This window comes from Arachis hypogaea, chromosome 1 (genome assembly GCF_003086295.3).
Source record: "Arachis hypogaea cultivar Tifrunner chromosome 1, arahy.Tifrunner.gnm2.J5K5, whole genome shotgun sequence".
NCBI lineage: Eukaryota > Viridiplantae > Streptophyta > Magnoliopsida > Fabales > Fabaceae > Arachis > Arachis hypogaea.
In genome coordinates, this window is record NC_092036.1 from 93,268,778 (window position 1) to 93,275,409 (window position 6,632).

Sequence of the window (6,632 nt, forward strand, 5' to 3'; positions counted from 1 at the left end):
CATCAAGCCTTGGGCTTGAGCATCTTCACCGTCTCCCAAGTGAAATCAGGATCGTCACGTCCGAAATGTCCGTAAGCAGCAGTCTTCTGGTACCTGAAGTTGCCTCCTCTCATGAGGTCAAGATTGATGGCAATCATTCCTGGCCTGAAGTCAAAATTTTCCTTAATCAGAGCCAATATGTCCTTGTCTGGAATCTTTCCTGTTTTGTAGGTGTCTACAAAAACAGAGAGTGGCTCTGGGACTCCAATTGCATAAGAAACCTGCACAAGACAGCGTCGAGCAAGCCCTGAAGCTACCACACTTTTCGCTGCTTGCCTAAAAATGTATGCACCACTCCTATCAACCTTGGTTGGGTCCTTGCCGGAGAAGGCACCTCCACCATGAGCACCCCAACCACCATAGGTGTCAATGATGATCTTACGGCCAGTTAGCCCTGCATCTCCATGGGGTCCACCAATCACAAAACGACCAGAAGGGTTGAGGTGGAAGATAGTCTTGTCATCAAGGTATTTAGCTGGGATGACAGGTTTTATTACATGCTCCTTCAAATCGCTGCTATCTTGTCATTGGTGACAGTTTCATCATGTTGTGTTGAGATGAGGACAGTGTGCACACGAATCGGGATCATGGCTCCATTATCATTCTTGTACTCAACAGTAACCTGAGTTTTTCCATCAGGTCTCACCCATGGGCATGTTTTGTTCTTTCTAACTTCAGTGAGCTTGGCACCAAGTTTAGTAGCAAGGACATGAGTAAGTGGCATTAGCTCAAGTGTTTCATCTGTGGCATAGCCAAACATGTGTCCCTGGTCACCAGCACCAATTTCCTCAGGCTTTTTAGTCATGTGACCATGAACTCCTTGGGCAATATCAGGGCTCTGTTGCTCAATGTTGACCAGAACTTTGCAGTTGTCAGCATCAAGACCGACATCAACTGAAACAAACCCAATGCCTCTGCAAGTGTCTCGAACTATTTTCTCATAGTTCACATTTGCCTTGGTTGTGATCTCACCAAAGACCATAACCATGTTGGTTTTTGTACAGGTCTCACAGGCAACCTTGCTCTCCGGGTCTTGCTCCAAACAAGCATCAAGGATGGCATCCGAAACCTGGTCACAGATCTTGTCAGGGTGACCTTCATTTACAGATTCGGAGGTGAAGAGAAAGGTCTCCATATCTGACATTAAATAAGGAAAAAGGGTGTCAGGTGAGAAAAGATATGTTGAAATGTGTTTAATGAATAATATATAAAACAATAATCAAAGAGTAAACAATGTACATTCTAATGCATGAAATTAACAAATATCAAATTTCTGTAGCACCTTCAAATATGTTTTAATCGATTGATTAGTGCATAAGTTGTCAGCCATTATAGCTCCATGTAAAGCCATAATGATCGTAGATAACCTTTTGGCCAAATGTCTTTGCATATAATGAAGTTATGCAGTATAACAGTTCGTGAGTTAGTTAGGAGTTGCACTTGTACAGTTGATTTGTTGTTATATCTATCATACTTTATATACATCTCAGGTCAATGAAGATGAAATTAGATTTCATTATCACATTAAATCTGTGATGAAATCATTGAATCGTATGTAGATCTACGATGTGAAATGTTTACAACAGGAATCAAGCACTGCGTAATTTTAAGTAAAGTCGACACGTTGATTTATCGTTACTCTAATGATTCTAGGAAAGGTAGCGATAGTTTTGGCTTCTACTAGCTTGCAAATATTTATTTTCAAAAGCTACTTCGTTTCATGCTTGATAAAATAGATCAAAAACCGCACAACCGATCTCTCAATTCTCTGAGCTTTCACTAGAGAATTACAATTTCACTTTATTATTACTTCATGCAAGCATAATCACCAAGCAAATAAAAAAAATCACAAACACAAAAAAAAAAAAGAAAGGGCATATAGATCTGAATGAGCTGCAGAAATCGAGAGCCACAAATATTTTATACCAGATCTTGATAACGATAATGTGGAGCAGATCCAAATGGATTTGGATAAAGGCAATAATAACAAACGAATAATTCCGCACAAGTCCAAACAAGAAGAACCAGAAGAACAACACATTCAAATACGTGCACCAACTAAAATTTTTATATAATTTTTATTTTTTTAGTACTAATTTAAATGTGTTAATTTTTAGGAAAATAATGTACTAGTTTTAAATTGACAGTTTCAAATTTCGTAATACTTCTAGTTGTCCACTAATCTGTGAGTTAAAACCGCCTATCTCCCCTATCATTTTGAAATAGGGGTGGCAACGGGGCGGATTTTTGCTCTACCCGACCCTGTCCTGTCGTATAACAATCCACATAAAATCTATCCCGCTTCTACCCGCGGGTAGTAAAACGTTGAACCCTAACCCGCCCATGCGGGTACCCGCCCCGCCCTATCCGCCCTTATAATTATTAAAATTCAATAAATAAAATTAAATTTCAAAATTTATATAATTATCATCACATACATAACATAAATTAAAGTAAAAATTTAAATATGATACAATATTATTAATCATTTACTAATTATTTTACATATATTATACATATTATATATTAAAATTATATATATTGTATATATAGCGGGGCGGGTATTACCTAAACCCGACCCCACCCCGCCCTTCCCAACAACCTGTCCCACTAAAAACTGCCCCGGTGCGGGGCGGGTAATTACCCGCCCCAAACAGGTAGAGGTGGGGTGGATACCCGCGGGTTCGGGTGGTATTACCATCTCTATTTTAAAACCGGTCATCTTTCTTATTATTTGAAACCGTTCATTTTTTCTATTATTTGAAATGTTCTGTTTTGAAGAGTTCGTACAAACAAACGAAGTTATTAATTTAAAATTTAAAATATAGATCACATATAAATTAATTAAAGTCGATCTAAATAATTACAAAGTACATCGATTCTTATTTTTTATTATTTTCAAAAATTATATTTTTATATTTACAAATACATATATATCGTTTATAGTGTAAACAAAATAATTATAAATTTATCTCGTTTGCACGGTAAAAAAAAAATATGTGTATTTTTTCAAATTTTATATATTTCGTTTTGCAAACGAAATCAAACCAAATAAAATCGTGTCTTATTTCATTTACAATGTAAACTAAATATGAGTAATTTTAATTCGTTTACGCTATAAATAAAATATATAAAAAAATAGAAATTGATAAATATTCTATGAATAAAATATTTAATTTATTTATTTAAAAAAATCTCATAAAAATACACAAAACATTTTAATAAATAGTATTATTCTATTTATATTACTGATTCAATTTATCTATCAATAAAATTTTATATTTATTGTCAATTATTAATTATCTTATTAAAAATTTTCTCTACATTGCTTATATATAAAGATACCAATGCCCTTATCTAATTAATGTAAAAAGATTAAAAATAATCTATTTTAGTTAATGAAACACGTAATAATTTATCAATTATATACACCATAAGAATACTTTTACCCTATAACTTTATAGAATGCCGTGATATTTTTTTTAATTGAACCACCAACATATATGAAAAGTGTTTCAATAGTTGCAAGTAGTAGCACGTATATGATAGATTGCTTGTGTAGTTGTGTGTGAACAAAAGAAAAGAAAACAAGCCTCTCTCTTTGCATGACAAAGTGTAAAAATCAGAATTAAATTTTAGATAGGAAGAATGTTTGGAGCAGCAGATTTTGTTTTGTGATTAGTAATTAGTTATTATTAATATTTTTAATGGTGTGAAATTATATTAATAATATAAAATTGTTTTTTTTTTTTTTTGCAGATTAAGTGTTGACTAAATTTTAATAAAAATAATGGCCTCTAAACTTTTTTTTTTAGATAGTATTTAACAATTATAAAAACAAATGCCATTTTTCAGTCTTATATTATTACAGCAAAATTTTTCACTCCTCATCAGTCCTATCCCAAAGGGTGAGATGAGCCCTAATAATGGCTTCCTATTGTTACTTGACAAGTAGCTTTATCATATCCACACTGCGGCCACTAAATTGACAAAATGAAATGTTGATTTAGTCTTTTGGTGTCTGAGAAATTGAGCGATGAGTTTTTAAAAATATCACTATTTAAACTTTTTTATGTTTATACTTTTGAATTGCATAATTTAAAGGTTAAAAATATGTTTTAGTGAATCAATATATTTCTGTTTATTAACTAGAATCTCGATTTAATTCTAAAGACAGAAGCAAATAAATAATGCTAAAGACCAATCACAAAATCGGTTCTCCAAATCTTTAGTCTCAAAGAATCCTGGGATAAGAAATTGCATTAGATTGTTAAAAAGAATTTAGATGATATAATGTGTAACCTTTACACATGTATTAACATAAGACAAATTTCATCATTGTTTTTCACAAAATTTTGGTAGGCTTTGAAGGTGATATAATTTGTCCAATGCACGTGGGTTTAAGATTCATTAAGTCCTAAATATACATAAAAAGGGATTAAGTCTGACCAAAGTCCCAATTATGAAAGTATTTTAGCCATTATTTAAATTGATGGATTCAATGTTTTTTTTTTTTGTCTTGGATTCGATGCTTGAATAATATCATGGTATGGTCACAAACAGATCCAGTGACGTCAGGAATGACTTTCCAGCCCAAGCAAAGTGAAAAAAAGTTCAATTCAATTATATATTTTTTTAGTACTATGAGGATGTGATGTTGAATTTGACAATATAAAAATTGCTAATAAATAATTTAAAGTAGGAATAAATTATAGAAATAATTTTTAAAATTGTCTTATAATTTTAAAATTGATAATAATGCATAAAAATTATGTTTGATTTATTTTTATTAAAGGTTGTTCTTATAAAATTATTGTTAAATTAGTCTTACATTTTTTTAAAAATTAACCGTAAAAGATATATTAAAAACACGTAAATAGTCTTAAATAAAATCATTAGAAAATAAGGAGCACACCGAATAGACAAGAGTCGGGAAATAAAATTTGAGGTAAGTAACTTTGATAACTCTGATAGAAAGTTTTTTATTAAAAAAAACAATGCGGAATACAAATCTTTGATTATAATAACTACATAAATATATAGTAGTGTGTTTAATAAATTGGAGATTAACATTGCTAAGGAATACTATTATTGTGAATTTCTATCCCAAGTTAGTCTCATACCTTTAATAAATTAAGGATTCTTTCCATCAAAGAAATAATAATACAACACCTGGACTAATAAAATGCTAACTAGAGGTATTGGAAGAAATAGGCAGTTTACAAGAAACAATAGAATAGTTTTTATGAAAATCGAGATTTTACGTAAAATAAAAAAAGTAAATTAAGAACGTAAAACATAAAATCTTAACAAGATTTAAATCGTAAAATCATTAGACTTAGTATGAATTTTGTAAAATTGATAAACTTATTTAAAATCATAATATCAAAAAATTTTAAGAGTTAAATCGAAATTCTAACTACTATGCCTGGTTGGATGGGGATAATTTTCAAGTATTATAATGTATATAAATTGAAACATTTTTTGCTATAAATCAAATTAAAATTTTTTTAAAAACACATAATTTTCATATTAATTATGCTTTGGTTAGCTAAAATAAAGTTCAACAAATAAATAAAAACAAACATATAAAGCAAATAAATTGAAAAAAATACAGAGAAATTAGAGATTGAATGGAAGTTGTAGTTAGATTAAGAGATATATTTATATTAATAGGGACTGAATGTGTTTATAGTTGAAATAGATACCATATTATGGGCCACTGGTGACAAACATAAACGGCGAAGATAAGTACATAGAGTTTATTTTAGAATTTTATGAAGTTATGTGATTTTTAAGGTTGATAACAAAGGCTTTAAATAACATTAAAAAAAGGAAAACAAACAGAACTGGAGGCTGGATAATGTTGTAAAGATGAGGACAAACGGCAAGAACCATGTGTGGTCCATGAGAACATAAACAGGTATACACAAATAGAATAGGTGGAGCAATACAACAAAACTCAGCTTCATTAGCCAGTTTGAAAAGGAAAAATATCATGGATGATTAGGAAATTGTAAAGGGATTCGTAGTCCATTGGTGTGAATACGGCACTGATCAGAAGACCTCTATAAAGCTGCGTTTATTTATAAGTACAGGACACTAAAATAGAACTATAGAGACACAAAATTGTATTTGGTAAATGAGAATGGACAAAGATATTGTGTTCAAAAATACTGAATTAATATATTTTGTATCCATCATGGCACAAAAGACATAGAGACAATAACAAAAGACACAATCTATTTTTTCTTTTTTCTTTCATTATTTTTGTTAATTTTTTATAATTATACTTTTTATTATTATATTTTTTTAAAAATTTTTTAATAAAAAAGTAAAATAAATTGAACTTTTATAATTTGTTCTCTTTCACATCTCAAACAACAAATGAAGCTTCACAGCAATTGTTTAAGTTATTGTATAAGAGTGTAGTTTCAAAGTGTTGAAAATGAGATTGTGATATCTTGAATCTTAGTTATAAATAAAATAGAACTAATAGAAGCTTTTAACACTAAAGACAGTTATAGAATGTCAATGCATGAGGACTACATTAAAAAAATACTTATTAGTGGTGATTCTAATTTAAGTTATTC

The 6,632-nt window shown here is 30.4% G+C and overlaps 1 pseudogene; it reads right to left on the reverse strand.

The window, feature by feature from the left end:
• Window positions 1-2: 2 nt before the first annotated feature.
• On the reverse strand, window positions 3-1,174 carry LOC112696116 (S-adenosylmethionine synthase 3-like; annotated as a pseudogene).
• Window positions 1,175-6,632: the final 5,458 nt, after the last annotated feature.